This window comes from Callorhinus ursinus, unplaced genomic scaffold (genome assembly GCF_003265705.2).
Source record: "Callorhinus ursinus isolate GAN/ISIS: 27379988/994484 unplaced genomic scaffold, GSC_fseal_2.0 scaffold7, whole genome shotgun sequence".
NCBI lineage: Eukaryota > Metazoa > Chordata > Mammalia > Carnivora > Otariidae > Callorhinus > Callorhinus ursinus.
The window spans coordinates 60,163,030-60,174,788 of record NW_027397069.1 but is presented as its reverse complement, the minus strand read 5'-3'; positions in this window follow the sequence as shown (position 1 = coordinate 60,174,788).

Sequence of the window (11,759 nt, the reverse complement as noted above, 5' to 3'; positions counted from 1 at the left end):
TTTCTTTCTTTCTTTCTTTCTTTCTTTCTTTCTTTCTTTCTTTCTTTTTCTTTCTTTCTTTCTTCTTTCTTTCTTTCATTTAAAGATTTTATTTATTTGACAGAGAGAGACAGTGAGAGAGGGAACATAAGCAGGGGGAGTGGGAAAGGGAGAAGCAGGCTTCCCGCCAGGCAGGGAGCCTGATGTGGGGCTCAATCCCAGGACTCCAGATTCATGACCTGAGCCGAAGGCGGACACTTAACGATTGAGCCACCCAGGTGCCCCTATATTGGTCTTTCTTTTAAGGTCTCAACAGGACAATGTATCAGAGTACAGTGCAGTAAAATTCACAGGTGTGCAAAGGCATAATAGCAACTAGTTCTCCTGCTCTAATGATTCTTCTTGCCCGTTGGCTTGTTCATCTTCATGATGTTGGCTATGATTAAGTCTATGGTACATTGTCTTAGAATACCATGAAAAAGCTAACTGGTCCACAAGGGGATTGCACCTGGCCTCATAATTCTCTACCAAACTGAGCCAGGCAGAAATAGCCTCCCTCTAAAGGGAATATATTATCCTTAGTTAATGGTTGGATTCAAAACAACAACAAAAAAAAATTAAAAAACTAATTAGTTTCTAACAAATTGCCAATATTTTAAAATAACTGTGTTCCTTAAAAGATTAATGTTTTTAGAGATGCTTTTCAAGAAAATGGGCATGGAAAGTACTTTGTAGAGGAAATAGTTTAATTTCCCATAGTATTTAACTAGTATTTTGCATTCCAAATAAATGAACTAATTAATCATTCTACTGTTTGTACACAAATTTCCCAAGATACGATTTTTCCACTGGCACTTTTAAACACTGAGCAACTGCAGTGTTGTGATAATATTTTGGGAAATTTTTATACTAAGTCTTGAAACTTCTAAAATCAATTGTAATTGTTCTACTGGTCAAAGTATATGTCTCCAAATTCTGGAGACAGAAAATAATGTGTTTTCTCAATGCCCATAAGCATGGATTTAGCTGAGAAATGTTATGTTACAATGCTTTAAGAATTATTTGTGTCTGTGTTCATGCTAACAGTAAATGTTCATTTGTCTTATTTGGAGGAAAAAGAAACAGGTAGATTCCAATGTTACTATAAAGTTTAGCTCTCTTTTTCTGCCTTTCTCATCTTAGTGACTCCCACAGTGGAGTCACAGTGCCCCTCACCTGCAAGCTCATCGTTAGCTGAATTCCTAAGTCATTCCAACTGTGTGATGGAAACTGGATCCAGATTTCAGAGTTCTGGGAATGAGGGTGGTCACCTCTGTGATTCCACTGCATTTCTTCTTCCTCCTTCTGCTTTTGTCCTGCTTGATGGTTAGGTGCCTACTTGGTTCATCAGGGGCTTGATACCCTGTCTTTTCCAGTGAGCCTTGCCTTGCGCCATTACCTCTGTTACTAGATGTGTCTTTCACAGCCTTATTAACTGCTTGGAACTAAGGACCTCCCTGTTCCCTATGTTCTGACTTGATGGGGAACCTAATCCTAACTAGACTGGATTAGATCCCATTGATATTAATAATTTGCAAACCACATCTGAATTCAACTTGTCCCAAACAGCTATTCTTAGAGAGTTTACTCTCTACTTCCTCCCTTTATTCTCTGCCTCACATTTCTAAGATTTTGGAATACCTTGTGTGCAAGCTCTGACAATTAAGGGAGACATTATAAAATTATCATTATCATAGCATTTCTGGAATTTCTAAGGATTTCAAAGATGTGAGCAGGAAAATCTTATTGACAAAAGGGAATAAAACAGGTTTTAAAAAGTACTATTTGATGATCAGTGTCTTTTGATAGAAAAAAAAACAAAAGCTTTGTTGACAGATCTGGGTTTGAATTTCAATACTGCCAATTTCTAATTTTGTGATTTTGGGAAAGTTACCTTGCTATACTGAGCTCTATTTTTTCCCATCTGTCAAAAAGAGGCTTGTAATAGGTAGCTACCACAACTAATATGAAAATTAAATAAGATAACATAGGTACAAGCTCATCACTTTTGGTGATCATATACAAGGTGTCTAATAAATGTTTGTCCTAATGCTAGCCTGGAGAGAGGTCTCTAGTGGTGTCCAGGGGATTTAAATTTTGGTTTTAACTTGTTCAGTATTATCACCAATGATCCAAATGAAGATATGCCTATGAAATATTTAGATAACATAGAAACAGGAATATAACAAAATTAGACTGAGGTAATTAGATAAGCATTGATGGAATAGAGGTCTTGGTTTGCAAGGAGGGGAGAGGTGGAATGGTTTATACGAAAGTGACTTCATATAATTAAAACATTTAATGTTACTGATTTATAGGAAGTTTCTATTATACTCTTTGTATATATAAGCTTGAAATGGCTTTATTTCAACCAATACTGGCCCCCAACTGTGTTAATCAACCTTTTTTTCTCCCTCCTGAATGGAAGGTCTCATAAGAACATCTTGGGCACCAGTATAGATGTGTAAAAGTGAATTACTCATTGAGAAAGCCAAGTAGACAGGATCAAGGAGATTCTTTTTTAGGAGGTGTTGAGAGGTGTTATATAAATGAAACAGAAATGGCCTCTGTGTATTGGCCCCTAGATTTTTTATTTCTTCCTGCAGGCTGAGACCTGTTAACTCAAAAGCCTGCCAGTGCCAAATTCAGACTTTTCCACATTCAAGTATTTAAAAAATAGCCCATACAACCATAATTTTAGCTGTTTAGAGCCAGCCTATTTTGCCCACCTTGCAAAACCTCATCCCACACCACTGCTAGCAATACATAAGCCCCAGCCCCACAGCTGCTATTGCTCTTTGGAACTCTCTGATCCAGAGACTCCCCATTTTGTGAGCAGAGATCACCTGGACATAAGCTTCCTCTTTGATTCCTTTCTCCCTCAGGAGTTCCCTGCCTTCCTCCCCTTCTGCATAGGGTTCCCTGCATTACAGCATCTGGGCAGACTGCTACTGTGGGAGATTTCCCCCACATGCTAACCTGCCCAAGGGTTGCCCAGTAAAGCTTTGTGTGTTACTGCCTTTTGTAGTCATTTCTTTTTTTTCTTGAATAGCTCCCAAATCTTCCAAACCTCCTTACCTCTGAAGTAAGGTTGGAGAAGATATAGAAGTTAGCTTCACTTATATGTTATGCTGATATGTTGGGGTATTTTCCATAAAGATTGCAAGCAAGAAATGAACATGTTCCCCTTTATATTTTAGGAAGCTCATTCTGGTTGTCTTGTGGAGAATGGTGGCAGAGATAGTGATGCCATATTATCTTATTATCTATTATCTATTACTTTCCTATGCAAAGTAATGCAAGAGACCAGAGCTAAGAAGAAGCAGTACATAGGGTTTGGTGGACAACTGGAGGTTGGAAATGGGTGGTTGAAAGAGAATGAAGAGTCAAAATGACTCCACAATTTCTGGCTTGGGTATCTAAAAACTGGTGCAGTCATTAACCTGGAAGAGAGAGTAAGAGAAAGAGCAGATGAGGTGAGAAGGATAATAGTAAGCTTAGGGTAAGTTGGTTTTCATAGGAAGAGGGGAGCTGACTCTTTAAAAGGGAATGAATCCTCTCAGAAGAGTCGGCACAGTGTGATGTTAAGGGGATTAAAGACAGAAACTTAAGAAATGCTAGGATTTAAGAAACCTGCCAAAGGCGATCAAGAGTCCACACATGCAGCTCAGAAGGAAGGATGTGAGAGGTAGGGGGAAACTCAGAATATAGTTTTGTTGTAGAAGCTAATGGTGGGATATTTAAAAAAGAAGAAAAGATCAACAACAGGTCAAATGCCAGAGTTCAAATCACAGAAGGACTGGAAATTGTCCATGTAATTTTGGCAGCCCTGCCAATATCAGACTTTTTTTGGGGAGCAGAATTTTTATCTCTGATTACTTCTCTGAGAAATAGACATTACATAATTAACATTCATGAATAACGGTGAGAGATGTGAATAACTGTCAATATGTTGGGTAACTGAAATGGTTACATCAGCCATGTGAAGTAAATACCACACGAAGATAAATTAATAGAAATGTATAATTTACTGCACCTGAGAAGAAAACAGCACTCATGCATTGCTTCATCTGAACTTTGCATTTGACCTAGTAGATTTAGACCCCCTGAATATATGAGGCAATATGGAAAATAAGAGCTATATTCTTTCACATTAACATATGTGCCTAATTATGACTGTTGCCATAAAATGTTTGAAAGAAGAATTTTCCACAAAAGTTCATAATATTTTGTACCAATACACCTTTAATTGTTGCTATAGATATTTTATTTGTTTTACTGAAGTTATTTTCAACCTTTATGTTTAAGCAGTAAACTTTTCAGTAATGATTTTTCTTCTTAATTCCCTTACTATATTAAAATATGTACATATAGTCATATTATATCAAATGATATAGTGTGTATTTTTTTCCCAAATTACAGTATGCAGATACCATCTCAAATAGTACCTTGTCATTATGTTTCCAATTGTTTTCTTTCAGCCAGATTTTTGGTTATAGTAAATATTTCTCTTGCACTTGAAAAAGTGCTCTGGGTTATATCTGTATGTTAGTTGCAAACCACTTCTAAATTCTTACTTTTCTTGGGGGGGGTAGGAGAAATGGAATCATATAAACCTGAAAAATCAAACCACCTAAGTAAATAAGAGGGGATTCATAGGTATACAGTGTTACTGTGGTAAATATTTCCAGTCTGTGCCTAGAATATCCTTTCTCTCTACTCTCTACCCCCATTCCTTGCTCTTTAACTTGCAAATCTTTATGTATTCTTTAAAATATACACCATTTAGGGTATTATGCTGAGCGAAATCAGTCAATCAGAGAAAGACATGTATCATACGACCTCACTGATATGAGGAATTCTTAATCTCAGGAAACAAACTGAGGGTTGCTGGAATGGTGGGGGGTGGGAGGGATGGGGTGGCTGGGTGATAGACATTGGGGAGGGTATGTGCTATGGTGAGCGCTGTGAAGTGTGCAAGACTGTTGAATCACAGATCTGTACCTCTGAAGCAAATAGTACATTATATGTTAAAAAAAAAAAAGAAGAAGATAGCAGAAGGGGAAGAATGGAGGGGTGGAAATCAGAGGGGGAGACGAACCATGAGAGATGATGGACTCTGAGAAACAAACTGAGGGTTCTAGAAGGGAGGAGGGTGGGGGGATGGGTTAGCCTGGTGATGGGTAGGGGGAGGGCACATTCTGCATGGAGCACTGGGTGTTATATGCAAGCAATGAATCATGGAACACTACATCAAAAACTAATGATGTAATGTATGGTGATTAACATAACATAATGAAAAATAGAAAAAAAATATACACCATTTCTGTTTCTCTATAATGTCTGCCCTGTCTCACCTAGGCAGTATTGGTTGCCCCACCCCTTGTACTCCTATATTAGTACACTCACCACATTGTTTTTGCTGTCTATTTGCATATTTGTATGTTTCTCTAAACTGTGAGCCCTTTGAGTGTCTTTTCAAACATATGTCAACATCTGCCAAAAGTTAAAAAAAATCCAACCTAATTATTTTAAATAAAATTTTGGTCTTAATTGCTTTTGTTGCCCTTTACAATGATACTTGTAAATAGCAAGGAATAAAACTAAAGTTTTAAGGATGCAGTTTATGACTTTCAGTCTAAATCTGAAGAACAATCAACACTTAATATTTCCTTTAATTATGGTTGGTAACACTTATTTCTAGAAGTACTTTTTAGTGAGTTTCTGTATTCAATTATGCATGTGGAAACTAATAAAATCTGAGCTCCTATTAATTTAAAATATTTTATAGGTGTTTTTTGGCACTAAATGAGGCAAGATATTGGAATCACATTTATAACTAATACTGTTTAGCCTATGACACTTTGTCCTCCATATCCCAATGTAGCTGTATTTACATAAATGTGCTTACTTGATTTAGAAATAATTCCAGGTGTTAACTTCTTACTACTAAGCATCTACTACTTGACTACAGAGAATTCTTCCACTCAGAACCTTAAGAGACAGTATAATCTATCATTGTTACAGTAAGTAGATACAACTTTTTTTGTTGTTAAAAGTAAACAAAAGGTACTCTGTGAAAGTGTGCAAGTTTCTAGGAGTGAGAGAATGCTGTAGGAATGACCTGCTATCAAAATTAAATAAGCCTAAGCTACACAGAATTGCTCAATGTTTGTTCAGAGAGGGTAATGAAGTTGGCCAATATGCTTTTATGTTTTACAAACTAATGTATAGCAAACCATGCCAATTATAATTTTCTGTTAAGTCAATCAGTGCAATCTGTTTTCAAAATAACAAATTTATCCATCTATTTTCAACATGTGTGGAGATTCATAACACACATTTCTCTTACTTTAAGCCCTATGATTAGTAGCAAAAGACTTTTTATATTATATTATAACAATATAGGAATAGATGTAAATTCTGAAGCATGAAAAAGAACGAATCTACAATTTGCATTTTTAAAGGCACATGGGATGCACTCACCAATCAGCATGGATGAGGTTTGGGTTATAAAGTGAATCTTTTAATCTTCTCAAGTTAATGCCTAAGATATATTTATTATAAGTGTGTGAGATAAATTCTTTCTTTTGGATACATTGCAGTAAGGCATCTGATAAAGTATTTGATTCTGATGAACAGAATCAAATTCTGAGAAACAACAATTTAAACTAGAAACAAAGAATAAAATTGCAGATTGAAGTGAACTTAAAAAAAAAAAAAAGTAAGGGGGAGCACCTGGGTGGCTTGGTCATTAGGTGTCTGCCTTTGGCTCAGGTCATGATCCCAGGGTCCTGAGATTGAGCCCCGTGGGGGCTCCCTGCTCAGCAGGAGGGCTGCTTCTCCCTCTCCCATTCCCCCTGCTTGTGTTCCCTCTCTTACTGTCTCTCTCTCTCTGTCAAATAAATAAAATCTGTTTTTTTTTAAAGTAAGGGTAAATAGTGATTCTTTCTTGCCTTAGCAAGGAAAAGGTGTAAGATGTGGTAGAATGCTTTCTTGTTAGGTGCCTGCATTGTAGAGACCTGGCTTCCAGGCCAGTCCTTGTTTGGTGCTTAGGATGTGTATGAGAGTCAGGTATCTCCTGCATACAGTGCCAAAAAAGGTGCCTCACAAAACTTTCAAGGTAAAAAATAAATATCTTTATGGAGAAACTAATGTTAAGAACTGTCCTTTAGGAGCACCTGGGTGGCTCAGTCGAACTCTTGATTTCGGCTCAGGTCATGATCTCAGGGTTGTGAGACAGCCCTGCTTTAGGCTCTGTGCTTGGCGGGGAGTCTGCTTGAAGATTCTCTCCCTCTGCCTCCCCTACCCCCCTGCCCCCACTCTCTCTCTCTCTTTCTCTCTCTCTCAAATGAATAAATAAATCTTAAAAAACGAGAACTGTCCTTTATACTGAAACTATGATCTTTTTGGCATTTGGTGCAACATACAGTTTCTTTTATGAAGTGAGAGGAATAGTAGATGCTAGGGTGAGTTGTGTGGTTTCTTTCTCCTTCTCAACCTTCTCCTTCTCTTTCTCTCTTTCTTGTTCCTCCTTGTTTTAATTTATTTGTTTCTGTGTGTCTTAACTTGGCAAAATAAAAAATTCACACCTGATGTCATTTCACTGTTTTCCTTTCTTCCAATATTTTACTGGTTCATGAGTTTAAAAGCATGGAAATCTTTGATCTATTGTAACAGTATGGGTTTCTGAAAAATCTGTTAGAATTACCTATCCAACAACAAGTTGTCTGTGAAAAAATAAAAATGTATACCTTCTCAGGATTGGTATGAGAAACAGATAAGATCATACAACAAAACCCTTAGCAAGCTGCTTGTTCAAAGTAAATTATCAGGAATGTTAGTTTCCCTTCCTTTTTCTAATGGCATGAAAAACAGTAAACATCCTATCACACGCAGTATGAGTCAGTACAACTGTACTACATAGAGAGATTTATAACATAAACTGCCTAATAGTTAAGAGCTTGGACATTGTTTTCAGATGACTTTGTTCAATTTTAGATCCTGACTTAGCAAATTTTTTCTTATTGTTGTATAACTTCAAATAAATTACCTGAGTTAGCTCACTGATAAAATGGGACAATAATAGCTCTCATTGATAGAAGAATCAAGTAATTGAGTTTATCCAAATCAGAACTAGCTCTGTATTCTTTATTTTAACATGAAAAGTAGTGATGCATTTTGTCTTAACCCAAGACAAAACAAAATAAGAGAGCAGCAAAAGTATGTACATTTAAGAAATATATAATAATTTGTAAATAAATCAAGACTGTATTCTTCAAAAGAAGAGAGGAAAACATAAGAGTGAGTGTGTATGGGGTTGGGTGGGGTAAGAATACTTTACTTTCGTAAGGATACTAAATCATCTCCATTGATTTTTATTTTTGGAGGAACTCATTGCATTAGTTTCTATTGTCAAAAAGTTAGTGGTTTTAAAGAAAACAAAGGTATTCTCTTAGAGTTCTTGAAGTTAGAAGTCCAAAATCAAGATGTTGACAGGGCTGCATTCCCTCTTGAGGATTCAGAGGGAGAATCTATTTCCTTTCCTTTTTTTTTAATATTTATTTATTTGGGGGGGAAGAGAGGGAGAGAAAGAGTGCATGAATGGGGGGAGGGGAGGGGCAGAAGGAGAGGGAGAGAGAATCTCAAGCAGACTCTGCACTGAGCACGGAGCCAAACCCAGGGCTTGATCTCACAACGCTGAGATCATGACCTGAGCTGAAATCAAGAATCATATGATTAATTGTGTCATCCACAATTGAGTCATCCAGGCACCCCTATTCTCTTTTCTTTGCCAGCTTCTAGAGGTTGCCTGCATTCCTTGGTGCATGACCTCTGCTCCATCTTCCAAGTCAGCAGTGGCTTGTCAAGTCTTTCTCACTCTTCTTTACCCTAACCACTCCCTTCCTGTAGTAAAATTTCTCTCTTCCTCCCTTTTATAAAGACCCTTGTGATTACATTGGGCCAACCCAGATAATTCAGGATAATTTTCCCATCTCAAGACCCTTAACTTAATCACATATGCAGAGTCTTGTTACCATATAAGGTTATATATTCATAGGTTCTAGGAATCAGGACATGGACATCTTTGGGAAGCAAGATGGTTGGTTACCTTGTACTCAGATATCTCTTAAAAATAAAATTGTAGGATAGAAAAGATACCTCTAGGATAAAAATAAAGAGTAACATGAATGTTCTCTGAAATATATATATTGTCAGAATAGATGGCCTGGCCTTTTGGCTAGGATCAAGTGTAAAATAGATGGAAGATTCAAAAAGGTATGACCTTGTCTCCCATCTCATTTGGTGCATGTATAGAAGGCAAATATTTAGGATTTATCCAAACATAATATATGACTCATCTTTTTTCATATCTTTACTAACTATATACTCTGTTGAGCCAATTGGTTAGCCTTTACCCAAAACTATAATGTTGAAATATCATTTCTAATGGTATACGTTTTTGTACTCTGGAATAAAATCTCATTATACTGAAAGACATGAAGTCACTGACCAAAAACAAGTATAACTTTCTAAGTATTGTTTTGGCAAAAAGATGTAAATTGTACAGTTGTTAAAAATTAGTCCTTATTTATTAGGAAGTTTATGTTAGTTAACCTAAAATGTTAAATTAAATACAGAGAGCAGAAGCAAGGGTAGAAGATGGCAGAGTAGGAGGATCTTACCTTGTCCCATGGATACACCTAGCAAGGTAGGTGTAGATAACATCCACGTAAGTGTAAATAAACCAGAAAACAACCAGAAGACTGACGGAACAGATTTTCCACAGCTAAATGTAGAGAAGAGGCCACACTGAAGAGGGTAAGAAGGGCAGAGACATGGTTCAGAGCCAGATGGACCCAATAGACTACCCATGGGAGGGAAGGATGCCATGGGTGTGAAGAATGGAGAGAAGCAGAGCCCACATGAGGTGCCCCAGGCATGAAGGACCAGCACTGGGATGATGAATCCCCATAACATTTGGCTTTGAAAACCAGAGGGACCTAACATTGTGGTTCTTACAATCAGTGGGGATAAACACCTGGAACCTTAAAAATCAGTGGGTTGTCTTCTGGGAAAGCCAGAGGATGGTAGGAAACTGACTCCATGCCCTTAAAGAGATAGCACAACAAATAGGCCTGCTGAGATACAGCACTGAAACAGCAATTTAAAAAATGCCTGGGATATATAGGAAGGAGGTTTATCTACTGATCTCAGAGCATGTGCTGAGGGGCAGGGTTCTTTGGGAGATTTCCTCAAGAACAAAAGGGCTGAATGGGAGAAGATATTTACAAATGATATTTCCAACAAGGGGTTGGTATCTAAAACATATAAAGAACTCCTATAACTCAACACCAAAAAACCTCAAACGATGCAATTAAAAATGGGCGGAAGACATGAACAGACATTTCTCCAAAGAAGACATACAGATGGCCAGCAGGCACATGAAAAGATGCTCAACATCACTCATCATCAGGGAAATGCAAATCAAAACCACAAAGAGATACCACTGCACACCTGCAAGAATGGCTAAAATAAAAAACACAAGAAACAACAGGTATTGGTAAAGATGTGGAGAAAGGGGAACTCTCTTGTACTATTGGTGGTAATGCAAACTTGTGCAGCCACTATGGTAAACAGTATGGAGGTTTCTCAAAAAATTAAAAATAGAATTATCATGTGATCTAGTAGTTGTACTACCAGTATTTACCCAAAGAATATGAAAACACTAATTCAAAAAGATATATGTATCCCTGTTTATTCTAGCATTATTTACAATAACGAAATTATGGAAGCAACCCAAGTGTCCATTGATAGATGAATGGATAAAGAAGACGTAGTATATATATTCAGTAGAAGATTGCTCAGTCATAAAAAAGAATGAAATCTTCCCATTTGCAACAACATGGTTGAATCTAGAGTATAATGTTAAATGAAATAAGTTAATCAGAGATAGACAAATATCATGATTTTACTCATATGTGGAATTTTAAAGACAAAACAAACAAACAAAAAAGAGACAGACCAAGACATAGACACTTAACTATTGAGAACAAACTGATGGTTACCAGAGGGGAGGTAGATGGGAGGGTGGGTGAAATAGGTGAAGGGGATTAAGAGTACACTCATTGTGGTGAGCCCTGAGTAATGTATAGAATTGTTGAATCACTATATTGTGCACCAGAAATTAATAAAACACTGTATGTTAATTTTACTGGAAAAAAAATAAAAATGAAATAAAAATTAAGTGTAGAGAGAAATCCAAACAAGCCACAGAAGAAATTATTGATAACTATATCCAGCATTTAAAACACTTAAATACATTTTGAAATCACTGTTGCCTGTAACCTCCATTTATGCTTATAAATCTTTAAATGTCCTGGAGAAGAATCCAGAGATGCAAAACTTTTCCTTCACCAATCAATTTCTTTCCAATCCATATTATGTTGTAACAAAAACTGTCAGGGGACCTTCTGCCCAGTCCTGCTGAATATACTCTATTCCCCGTAATTCCATTTCTTCCTGTCCTTTGCTTACAACTGGTGGGACCAAAGGGAGAAACATGACCTAAGTTAGGCCATTTTATCTCCCAAGAATTGAATTGATGTTGGACAGACTTGCTCATTTTACTGTGAGTATGGGGTTATAAGGTATCTGAGTGATCATGACCATGTTTGGGACATGTGCTAATAAGTTGATTGGTGGAGCCAAGGTGGAGGGAGAGAGAAGAAAAATCAGAA